At 55.7% G+C, this 11,304-nt stretch overlaps 2 long non-coding RNA genes across 34 annotated transcripts; one reads left to right on the top strand and one right to left on the bottom strand.

Annotated features, from left to right (window-relative positions):
* The first annotated feature begins 35 nt into the window (after nucleotides 1-35).
* RNF212B lies at nucleotides 36-9,655 on the top strand. Of its 33 annotated transcripts, XR_006939925.1 has the most exons (16): nucleotides 36-174; nucleotides 555-607; nucleotides 865-933; nucleotides 1,010-1,125; nucleotides 1,188-1,248; nucleotides 1,900-1,925; nucleotides 2,000-2,046; nucleotides 2,126-2,168; nucleotides 2,267-2,319; nucleotides 2,609-2,645; nucleotides 2,731-5,445; nucleotides 6,000-6,170; nucleotides 6,286-6,991; nucleotides 7,075-7,145; nucleotides 7,252-7,471; nucleotides 8,332-9,655. It is a non-coding gene; the product is annotated as a ring finger protein 212B (long non-coding RNA). The 33 variants fall into 33 exon arrangements; XR_005839921.2 differs by lacking the exons at nucleotides 2,126-2,168; nucleotides 2,267-2,319; nucleotides 2,609-2,645 and having other exon boundaries at nucleotides 6,006-6,170; nucleotides 6,286-6,425; nucleotides 6,921-6,991; nucleotides 8,332-8,460; nucleotides 8,987-9,655; XR_005839928.2 differs by lacking the exons at nucleotides 2,126-2,168; nucleotides 2,267-2,319; nucleotides 2,609-2,645 and having other exon boundaries at nucleotides 6,286-6,423; nucleotides 6,921-6,991; nucleotides 8,332-8,460; nucleotides 9,132-9,655.
* LOC124417607 lies at nucleotides 7,005-10,476 on the bottom strand. The gene is made up of 2 exons (XR_006939949.1): nucleotides 10,390-10,476; nucleotides 7,005-9,957 (listed from the first exon to the last, which is right to left on the bottom strand). It is a non-coding gene; the product is annotated as an uncharacterized LOC124417607 (long non-coding RNA).
* Between the last annotated feature and the right edge of the window lie 828 nt (nucleotides 10,477-11,304).

The following is an 11,304-nucleotide window of genomic DNA, read 5'->3' as shown; positions in this document are numbered from 1 at the left end:
TCAGGCGCTTCCCGCCCTTCCCGGAGCTCCGCCCCCTCCCGCGGCCGCTCCCCGCCATGGCCGCCCCCCCCGGCCGGGATTGGTTCCACTGCAATCGCTGCTACCGGCAGGACGGTACCCGCTTCTCCGTCACCAGCTGCGGGCATGTTCTGTGCGAGGCCTGCCTGGGTGCAGGTAGGGGTCCCCCAGATAGCCCCTCACAGAATGGAGCAGGAAGGGAACTCCAACTCCTAACCCACAGAATAACAGCAAAGGGCCCCCCCTGGGCCTTCAGCCCCATACAGCTGTGGTGATGAGGGGCTCCGTGTTCTGTCCCCACAGTCTGGGGGCTCCCAAACTTTTAACCTCACCAAATGCCCATAGGGACCCATCCTAACCTTTAGCCCACGCACAATGGAGGCACAGAGAGGCCCACATCTTTTAAGCCCCGAGAACAACCCCTGTTCTGCCCTGCCCTGATGGCTGCAGGCTGGGGCTGTTCTGGAGGGGAGAGGTGAGGGGTGGGCCCCACCTACCACCATCTGGGGGCCTTCAACCTCCTCCCCACACCCCAGGGCCGTGCCCCATCTGCGCTGCTGTGTGCCGTCGCTTCCCCATCCCAGAGCAGGTGAGTGCCCGTGGGACCATCGTGGTTACCCCCCAACACACCTGGAAGGGTCCATTTTGGTTACCTTCTCCACACACTCAGAGGACACACTTTTGCACCTCCCTCTTCACATACACACACCTGCAGGCTGCCATTTTGTCACACCCTTCCCCCTACAACCACAGGCTGTCATTTTGTACCCCAGTGGGCTGCCACTTTGAAGGCACCTGGCCATGTCATCCTTCTCTGCCCGTTCCCCCCCCCCCCCCAACTTACAGCTGGAGGAGACACTCTTCTTAAAGAGTCCCGCTGCCATCGCCCGGCAGCACTTGGCACACATCTCTCAGGTGAGCACACTCAGGGGGCTCCCCACCATCTGTAAACACCCCCAAAATACAATAAACCCCAAGTTTCTCCCCTCAGGCCTGGCGCTTCCAGCAGGCACAGGTGAACCTGCTGCTTGCCTCCCACCGTGACACAGTGCATCGGGCTGAGGCAGCACTGCGGGATGCCCGCCGGGCATTGGACTCCAAGCAGAGGTGAGTGCCACTGCCTGGGGGCACCCTGTGCCCCCCCACAGCCTCACTCAGGCTTCCCACAGGGAAGCAGACGCACTGCGGAGGGAGAACGGGGAGCTGCGGAGGCACCTGCGGGAGGCTGAGGTCACCCTTTTTTTCCTTTGTTTAATGCTCACCCTTTCCTCACCACCTAAGCCTGCTTTTTTCCTCATTTAACCTCTTTTTTTTTTTTCCTATATTTAACTCTCAATTTCTCTCATTTAACCTCTCTCAATTTAGCCCTCCATTTTTCCTTATTTAGCTCCCTATTTTTCCTCATTTAGAATCATAGAATCTTTTGGGTTGGAAGGGCCCTTCTAAGACCATCTGGCCCCACTCCCTGCACTGACACCCAAAGCTCCATCAGTGCTCAGAGCCCCATCCCCTGCCCGGGGTTGTCTGCAGGGTTGGGATACCACCACCCCTCTGGGCAACCTTTGCCAGTGCCTCACCACCTTTACTGTAAAAAAACCTTCTTCCTTATATCCAATCTACGTTTCTCCTTTTTTAGTTTGAAACCATTTCCTCTTGTCCTATCACAACAGACCCTGCTAAAGAATCTGTCCCCATCCTTATAGCCCCCTTTAGACAGATTTAGATTTAAGCCCCCCTTTACCCATTCTACCCATTTTTCCCCATTTAACACCCTCTTTTACCAAATTAACCCTTCATTTCTGCTCCCTTTTCCCAGTTATTCCTGTACTTCTCCCCATTTTACTCTCATTTTTCCCAGTTTAACTCCTTTTCTTCCCACAGGTCTCCCCTACGTGGCGGTCGAGCAGGTGAGCCCCAAGCAGCATAATTTTGGGGAAAGGCAGAGGGTCCAACAATCAGCACCCCATATTTCTCCATGCAGGAGCAGCACTCCTCGGCCCATTGGCATCACTTCCCCAGCAACGACAGGTAGAGCCCCCCCCCTCATTTTACCCACTTACCCCCAATTTCAAGAGGAACCTCATTAAAAGGTCTCTGTCTGCTCCAGTCACCCCACAGCCTCGGCGGCAGCTCAGTGGGCAGGTGGTGAGGTGAGCAGGGCTCCCACATTGCCCTCTTGCAGAAACTGGGGGAACACCCTCAGATTTGTGTCTTTTCCCCTCAAATGTGCTCCCCCTCCATAATACAGCCGCTTGGCCTCACTGGAACTCCCCTCGGCCAGCAGCACCCCGACGTGGCTGGGTGAGCCCCCAAATCTGCTGCCAGTGCCATCTCCTCTCCCAGCTGTGCCCACCACCAGGCTCCTAAACCACATCCCTTTTAGCTGCACACCTCACCTTCGTATTTATCCAGCCCAACCCTTTTATCCCTGTGCCTGTAGCCGTGCCCCCTGCCCAGAGCCCCTCCCCTGCACACCCCTGATCGCTATGCCCACTCCCTAGCCACGCCCCTTGGCTTCCCCACTGCTCTCTTGACTCCACCCATTTCCAGCCTCGCCTTTCTCCTCTGACCCCGCCCCTCTCCCCCACAGCCCCATCTCCAGGCTCCACCCCCAGTCTGGCCCACAGGTGAGTGGTGCAGGGGGGGGGTTGGTGGTATGCTTTGTGGGCACCCAGGGTGTCCCTGTGCCCACGAATGCCCCCGTCTCCCCAGGGCCACCCTGCTGGCTTCCCATACTCCACTGTGGGGTCCTTTCACCACTCCGCCGCTGCCAGTCACCATCCTGCCTGGTGAGCCCCAGCACTTTCTCTCTGCCGGCCTGCAGCCCCCCCGTGGCTGAGCCCACCACGTCAAAACCTCGACCAAGATCGTCCCGCCGCGCTGCCTTGTGCAGCTCAAGGAAGCTCCCTGTGGAGTGCTGGTGGAACCCCTGCATGGTCCAGCAATGTGGGATCATCACTGCCATTTTGGAGGTGGAGCGGCCATCTTGGAAGCAGCTACCTTTCCAAGATCCTCTGTCTCCCTGCCAAGACCCCACCAGTTCCTGTTGTCTTCCTACTCTTTGCAATTCTGGGGCTGCCAGAGGGGTTCGCTGCGCCCCCATGGTGCACCACACCCCTCCAGGCCTGGCTTCCACCTCCTGCTTAGCATCACCATGCGGGCTAAGGTATGCTTGGAGCCAGGGGAACCTTGTGGAGAAGGAGCCTGGCCGGGGGAAGCTCAAAACCTAATGCTGGGGATGCCAAGGCCCAGTGGAAGCTCCTATAGGAGCTGTGCCCTGTGTGAAAGGACCCCCTCGTGGGAACCCTATGGCCCTATAGAAGCTTCTGCTGAGCTGATTTTGCTCATGGGGATCCTTAGGTCCTATGGTGGGAACCTAAGGCTAAGTGTAGGAACCCACAGCTACATAAAAGCTTCCAGAGGACTGATTGTGCTTGAAGTGAACTCATACCCCCATGGAGGGACCCCAAGGACATGCAGAGGTGTAATGGTACACGCTGAAGGCCACATAGGAACCCCAATGGAGCTGACCCTTACCCACCACATCCTCTCAGCCCTGTGCTGGGTCTCCAGCCCGACCCCTGCAGTTTGGCCATGATGAGTTATCATCATGGGGTCACGGCCACCTGGCCATAATGGTGGCCACATACGGCTGGTGGCCACCACTCTGCTAACCTGTTTGTCCCTGCAGGGCTCTACTATGCGGGCAGTGAGGGAACCCACGTGACTGGCTGAGCTCTTGTGGGCTTATGCTCCGCCTGCAGCACCTTGGGCTGAGGCCGCAGCTGCGGGCTCCCAGTGGAGGCTGCCTGAGGCCTGCTCTGCTCTGCCATCTTCCAGGAAACACGATGTGATGCCTCCTTGGGCTGCCACGGTGCTGTGCAATGTCAGGCACCTGGCTGCACCACATCATCCAACAGCATGGCCAAGCTGCAGGAGCACTGTGGATCACAGCAAGTCCAGCCTGAGGCTCTGCAGGGATGGAGGGGTGAGGAGCTGCTCCAGGGATTGATCTTGGTCATGGAGGGGCTACTGCAGTCAGTGTTAGGGGTGTTGTGGCACAAGGAGTCTCCTTAATTAAGATGGTTTTGGGGTGGAGGGACTTTTTTCCAGGTATATAAAGTTTCCTGATTCGTTACAGCTGATGTCTGTTGTTGTTGGAGGTGGGGCGTGTGGTTGGGTGCAGCTCCTGATAATGGAGGATGGGATGTGAGTACATGGCATGGATGGCTCTGCCCCGTGTGTGTGTGTGCTGTTGGAGCTGGGGGAGGCGAGAATGGCACTGAGCAGACAGCAGGTGCTCCAACAGCACTGGGACGTGTCCGGGTGTCTCTGGAGATCACCATGAGGCCCTGGGTGATCTTCAGGTCCCATCAGAGGGCACCGGGTTCCACCAGTGTTGTAGAGTGCCTCAGTCTCTACAGCGGGCCCTTGGAAGCCCCGCAGGAAGGCTCGGTGGGGCCTGGAGGAGCAGAGCTTTGGTGGTGTCTGACCGGGGGGCGGCTGCCCCGGGAAAGTGCCTGAGGATTCTCCGGGCGGTGCCAGGAGGCCCTGAGGGTACGAGGAGCTCCGCAGTGCGTTTGGCTGCCTCCGGAAAGCTTTGATCGCTACAAACTCCCAAATCCTCGCTCCGCGGCCGAGCACATCCGGAGACAGCCGAACCCTCCGCTAAAACCGCAGCTCCTCCCGGCAAAACGCTCCCGAGCACAGAAAGAATCAACGGATCGCCGGTCGGCGAGCGCGCTCAGCCTTAAGAGAACGGATGCAGCAGCAGCCGCCCCACGCGCCCCTTAAAAACAGCTCTATGTGCTCCCAGCTCCCCGTCCCGAGCCCCGCAGCTCAGACCAGGAGCTGCGTCAGCGCCCAACGCCTTCCGGCTCCCGGAGCTCCGTCCTGCGTGCCCGAGCGAACCCCGGGAACGGGCCGGTTCGGCTCCCGCTGCCCCGTCCGCTCCGCTGTCCGGCAGCGCCAGGCCGCTCCGCATCGAACCGCGGCTTCCGGATGTATGGCATCTGCTCGTCCAATCGCTACTGCGCGTGCTCCAGTAAACGCCTGCCTTTGTCTCCAGTCCTCCAGGCTCTATGGTCACCCGTCTGCTAGGCAGCAACCCGCGCGCCACAGAAATGCGGAAGTGGCGTTTCTTTACCGCTGCTGCTCTGCGCCGCCGGTCTCTATGGTAAAAGATTCTTACGGAAGTACAAGGCGCGCGCCCGCAGACGTGGAAGTAGGGCAGCTTTGCTTCCGGCGCTCAGTGCCGTCAGTCCCGTCGGTACGGTGTGCTGTTCGCTAGGCGGTACCACGCATGCGCACACAAACGCGGAAGTAGGGGCGGTCCGGTCCGTGCAGCGTCGCTGAGCGGCCGTGGAACGGGCGGGGAGGCGCCACCGCCGCGGGGAGAGAGCAGCGCTGCGGCGCGGGACGGAAAAGGTAGGAGAGCAGTCACTGAAGGCAGTCATTGAGGGCGGTCACTGTGCGTCTGTCAGCGGACGTGCGGGCACGGCTGTGAGCGTGCTGCTGTTCCCCGCTCCGCAGCGCCGCGCGGGTTCGCATTCCCGCGCTTCTCTTACCCGGAGTGCACGGCGGTCCTCCGTCGCTCCTTGGAGCAGTGTCCGTTCTGTACGCTTTGCTGGGGGCGTTCTGGGCAGGAGGAGCTGCAGGGGGCTGCCCTGTTGTGCTGCCGCTGGGAGAGAGGCTCGATATGCGCATTGCAGCCGATCATCTGGGCCGGCATCTGGGATCCATTCCCGTGTCCTCGCGGCCCTGGCGCACGCAGAGGGGAAGCCTCGGGCTGCTCCCCCACACGGATTGCTCACAGGAGCTCTGCGGGCGGGCAGGGTGTTGTTCTGGGATGGGCACTCTCAGAGCAATGCCCTCTGAGCACAGCAAACGCCATGGATGCCTCTGAGTTGGAGGGAAGGAGGGAATTTGATGTTTAACATTTTCATTTTTGTATTTTCTGCTAATATATTTTGTTTTGGAAGGAACAGTCAGGCCCTTTTTGGTGTCCTGGATCACTCTACAACTCGGGGTGGAAGTTGAAGACTCAGATCCAATATCCCACAGGCACAGCTGATGCTGAACCCAGGAGCCCAGGTTGTGCTCAGGAGTTACTCCAAGATGAGGAGTTTTGAAGACTATTGGTCTTCAAGCAGGTAGGAGTTTGGTATCCATACATAATATTATATTCCTTGTTTCACTCTTTTTTAGATTAGTGGTAGCATGCAGTCTGACTCAGTGTGTTGGGAAAGTGTTTTATGTGGTTATCAGGTGACAGTAGCAGCAGAACACTGGGCCAGTGCAGGGGGAAGGAAGAGGGAAAGGACAGGATACCTTCAGAGCAGCCTGAAAAGCAGCAACGAGCTCTGGGAGGACTACAGAGTGCCACATTCTGTAACAGGTGTATCTGTGTGTGTATTGCCATTACTTGTTTGGGTCGGGGTTGTTTTCACTTCTGAGCTCCTGCAGTGAGAAGAGCTCGAGCAAATGGTGCAATCCATGCAGACCTGTAGAATCCTTGGTAAGGGCAGCCCCAGCCCTCAGCTGCTGTACAAGCAGCTTGTCAGCTGGACAAGCTTCCTCCGTGTGCCCACGCTGTGGGCTGTGCGGCTGTGCCTGGCTGCACTGCTCCAGCCCAGAGCCCACTGCCTGCAGCTGCATCTCTGCTTCCTTCCCTCCCACACAGAGCTCCAAGGGTGCTCCTGCCATCCCCTGCCCACCCCTAAAATGCCAAATACATTTGGCAGCGGGATGGAGGAATCCCAGCACGCTGCTTCCTCTGTCCCCCAGGGCTCCCGTCTGAGCAATGGGAATGGTCTGTGGGGAAAGGGAGTGCTGGCAGGAGGCACTGCTGCAGCCGGCTGGGGATGGTCTGCATAGCCCATGCCCTTGTGTTCTCTCTCCAGCTGAATCAGGACCAGAGAAGGCCAGATCAGAAGCTGCAGCTGAGACTGATGGACCTGCACAACTGCAAAAGGTTAATCAGAGAATTAGAATTGTAATGACTTCTCTTTTATTTGAAAAGTAAAGTAAGGTTTTGTCTTCTGTTTTTGGTCCCAGTGCCGTGGCTATAAGCAGCGGAAGGCATATCAAACTGGGTTACTTGCGAGCACACCAGGACTGGAGTGAAGGTAGCAAAGGCTCCCTGTTGATTTGTTTTGTTTTTGGTAAACATTTTGGATAGCAACAACTATGGAAAGGCCTTTTGTCTGACCTATTTTGGTTTCTTTCCTACAGATTCAATTAGTAACCAGGCTGTATCAAACCAGAAGGCGTTACAGAGATCACCTGTGGTGCTTCAGAGGCCACATAAGAAGCCGTTCAATGGATTCATTACTCTTCCCTAAAGGAGCTGAAATGGCTGTTGTTGTTGTTCTTCAGTCCTGGAGAAATGACGCTGTAAAAATTCAAGCCTTTATCTGAGCAAACAAAGCACGAGAAGAGGACAAAACCCCCAGTGAGTATTGCTGAAAGAATAACACCAACATGCACTGAATCTGTGTTTGCAATAAATACTTCTAGCATGATGTATAACATCAGGGCAGTTATGAAGGTCAGTCAGGATGACATTGGTAAAGTGGTGCCAAGAGCAGACAGTTGCTGAGGCTGAAGGAAAACTCAATTCCTGATAGTGCTGCTGCTGCTGAGAAACAGAACCACAGTTTGCAACACATTCAGCAACGTGGGCTACCCCAGGCTGATACCTCATCCCTTAATGTCGGCTTCTGTCGTGATTTATTCTGCACAAGAAATTCCAGGTGTTGTCAGAAGCTGTTCAGACGCGCTGCTGTTAATCCTATCTGGCACTGGCTGCTGCTTGGCCTGCTGTCTGGTATCACTGATGCAGCGGTGCCCTTTTTCATTCAAGCTGAAGTTCTGGTCACCTTTTCCTTTGGTCCTGAATAGCGCGGCGCACAGCTTGACCTGTGGCAGTAAGGTTCAGTTCCGAAGGAGGCTCCAACGCTTGGGCTGATGCTGGCAGCAAAGTGCCATCGTTCTCAGAGTACGGGGAGGCAGCGAGGCAGCAAAATAGAAAACAGCCCAGTTTAGAAAGAGAGGCATTTTCGAGCATCTACAGGACGCTGCCAGCTCTGCTCGGAGCAATTTGTCCTGGGGTTCTCAACAAAGTCAGGAATTCAGGGACGCCATGGAGAACTCGGTGCTCTAACAGATGATGTTCCCCTTCATCAGCCCCAGACATACCTTGCCTCTGACTTTTCCACATGCAAGAAAGTGGCTTCTCAGCTGCAACTGTTTCCAGTATTGCTGGTTTTGGAATACTTAAGCGTGGGATCTGTCCCTCTCTGTCCTTTGCAGGATGTCATTTCTCACAGCAAAAAACTTTCTAAGCAGTACAAGAAGCAAAAGGGAGGTTTGAAAGCTTTGAGCGAGTAGAAGAGGGAACAAAGGCTGGCAGCCCATCGGCATCTGTTCTGCTTCCTTCAGGTATGGACCAATCAACTTTGTTCTCTAGGAACTCAGCTGTTTTTCTTTAGCCCTGTGCTTTATCCCTCAGGGAGGCACTAATTTTGATCTGATGCAACGCCTTCCTAAATCCAGTCCAGTCTCAATTCTCTGCTTACAAGGGCTTCCAAGGGACTGCAAGCTCAGGCTTTACAGGTCAGAGGTGAAGCCAACAGGGAGACCTCTGGATGTTCAGAAAGAAACAAGAAGGCTGGGAATCAGCTGCTTTGTTGGATGCTTTCACTGACTGTCCTACTTAAGGATCCTGCCTGTCCATGGACACGTTGGGTTGGTTTGGCTGGAGCTTTGGAGCTCGGTGCTTATGGCTTTCATTCTTTATGGCACAGAGTGGCGCCATGTGCTGCCTGGACCAGATACACGTATTGCTGGAGGAGATCACTCTGTGCATTGTATTTTTTCTTTAATGCTTTTAAGGCGTGAGGGGTTGATTGCCTTCTAACAGGTCACGTCTACAAGAAATGCATTTTTCTTCTTTCTTTCCTTGCAGCCGTAGTTCAGGGAAATGTGGATGCTTTCTTCTCTGCTGCTGTTTCCCATAGCAGTATCCTAGGAATGGCTTCTGTCACGGATTGCTTACTTGCTTACTTCAAATACTGAAAGAAATGACCGTTCTTTTCCTTCTGCCTGTGTAGAACTCCCTTTGATTTTGATGACAAATCCATTATCTGTTTCCCAAAAGTGATGCTGAGCACCGTGCCTCATGATGACTTACACATACCTCGTGCTTCATATTAATTCCTCATTTGGGTCAAAAGTAGACTGAAATCCTTGAGCCTGTGCCTGGGGATCCCGCTGCTACTGAGACAGTTCAGCTGCAGTGCCCGCGGTCAGAACGCCCTGCGGCAATCCTGGCATCGGCTGTGAATGAGAGAACTGACAGCAAATCACTCAATATCGAAACCCATCCGGTGGATATCTCTGAGCCTTGGGTGAGCTGGGCGGCATCTCAGGGTGGTGAGGTCGGGTATGGAGGCTGTTACTGCGATGTTCCTTCTAAGAGCTGCTCGGCTGTTTTGCGTTGCTCTGATTAATTGTTCCAAGCTATCCTTGGCTTTGCTGCACACATCTGTCTAATTGGTACCATGTTTTTTCATCACCTCCGATGCTGGCTGAAAAAAAAGGAATAATAATAATTAAAAAAAATGCACAACAGCAATTTGCTGGTTATTTATTTATTTCCACATAAATTTCCACATCAGAAGCACTTAGCATGGGTTTGGTGGGTTTGTCGAAGTTTTTCTTGGTTTTCTTCGTTGTCTCCCCTTCTCCCCTCCTTCCTCTCCTAACTGCGTTTTTCTTCTGCCATCGAAAGAAAGAACGGATCGCCGGGGACGGCCGTGCGGATCCGCATCAGTCCGCTCGGGGTTGTTTCCGCCGTCTCTGCTGCCCCCGCGTGGCCAATCGGCGGAACTGCGGCCGTGTGTGTTTGGTGCCGCAGGCAGCACGAGGCATGCGCACCTGGATGCGGAAATAGCGTATCGGAATTTTGACCGCTCTGCGCAGCGAATCCGCCAAACTTCATGGTGAGAAGCCCTCCAGTCGAAACACACATGCGCTCGAAGACGCGCAGGCGGCACAGATTTTGGATGAGCATCCAGTCCCGTCGCCGCGGTGGACTGGCAGGCATCGCCCTCCACCCTCGCCCTGCACCGTCCCGCAGCCATTCAAAAGCGCTCTCAGCGGCAGTGGAACGCGACTAAGCTCGGAGATTCGCGGTCGCGGAACTGGCGTGGAGCGGCCCCGGCACCGCATCCTCCCCGGACCTGCATGGAGCGGCTCCACGATCACCCAGAGACAAGCACTGCCGAGCTTGCTAGGAGCAAATAGGCTTTTCCATCTGTCCCGTCCCACTCCCGACCACAGAGCTACTTTAACGTGGCGGTTCCTCACGGCTTCGGGCACATCGCCACGCACAGCAGGTAAGCAGCCTCTCCCGCAGGGCACAGCCACGTTGTCAGAAGCGCTCCCGTGCACCGCGCAGGTGGGCAGTGCCTGCAGTACCGCTCGGCGACCACCGGAGGGCAGCAGAGAGCCGCGGCGCTGTCAGCGGGGGCGAGAACCGCTCTGCGGGGGAACAGCAGAATTACTGCAACAGAGCGGGAAGCGAGGAAGAAAACGCACCGTGCCAGGCTGAGGGGGAGAAAGCACCCCCCGATCACTTACCGATCCTTGACCGGATGCCGCTCAGCAAAGAAAAGCTGCATGTCCAGGAATGCCCCGCAACCCAGCTTTGGTGACTACCCTGGCAGGTAAGGACCACGTACTCATGCCAATCTTTCCCCATGTCACAGCGTGGCGTAGCGCAACGCTCCCAGAGCTCGTTATGGTGCCTTAGGGCACCTTCCTGCCTGCGTGTCCTTTTCCTCCCACCTTTCCCTTGCTCTCCCCGGGTTTCTGCCTTGCTTTGCCCTGTTATTCCCATTGCCTTCCTCTGTGCTGCTCAGCTGTTGCACTTCCTTTGTGAACATCAAACCCCTGCTGCCCAGTAAGTTATCCAGCCTGTTGCATTGCTTCGCTTTGTGCCTGGGGCCTTTTTCTGGAGCCGGGAGCATAGCAGCGAATGGCAGCGGTGGGCCTCATGGCTGGGATGTAGCCTTAATTTTAACCTTGATCCGGACCCTAGCCCTCATAGGAGCTGTAGAGATAATTGTGTTAACCCCCAGTGTGATGCCAATCCTAAGTGTGAGAGGCAGATTGTGTTTTGCAGTGGAAATTTCTGGTATTGCTGTATGCAGTGTAGGATAAGCTGCTTTTCACGCAGAAAGCTGCTGAGCATAGTGAAGTTGAGACTGGGGCTTTCCAACC

This window comes from Gallus gallus, chromosome 1 (assembly GCF_016699485.2).
Source record: "Gallus gallus isolate bGalGal1 chromosome 1, bGalGal1.mat.broiler.GRCg7b, whole genome shotgun sequence".
Classification (NCBI taxonomy): domain Eukaryota; kingdom Metazoa; phylum Chordata; class Aves; order Galliformes; family Phasianidae; genus Gallus; species Gallus gallus.
Note: the sequence above shows the minus strand (reverse complement) of the source record. Positions and strands in the feature narration are given on the sequence as shown.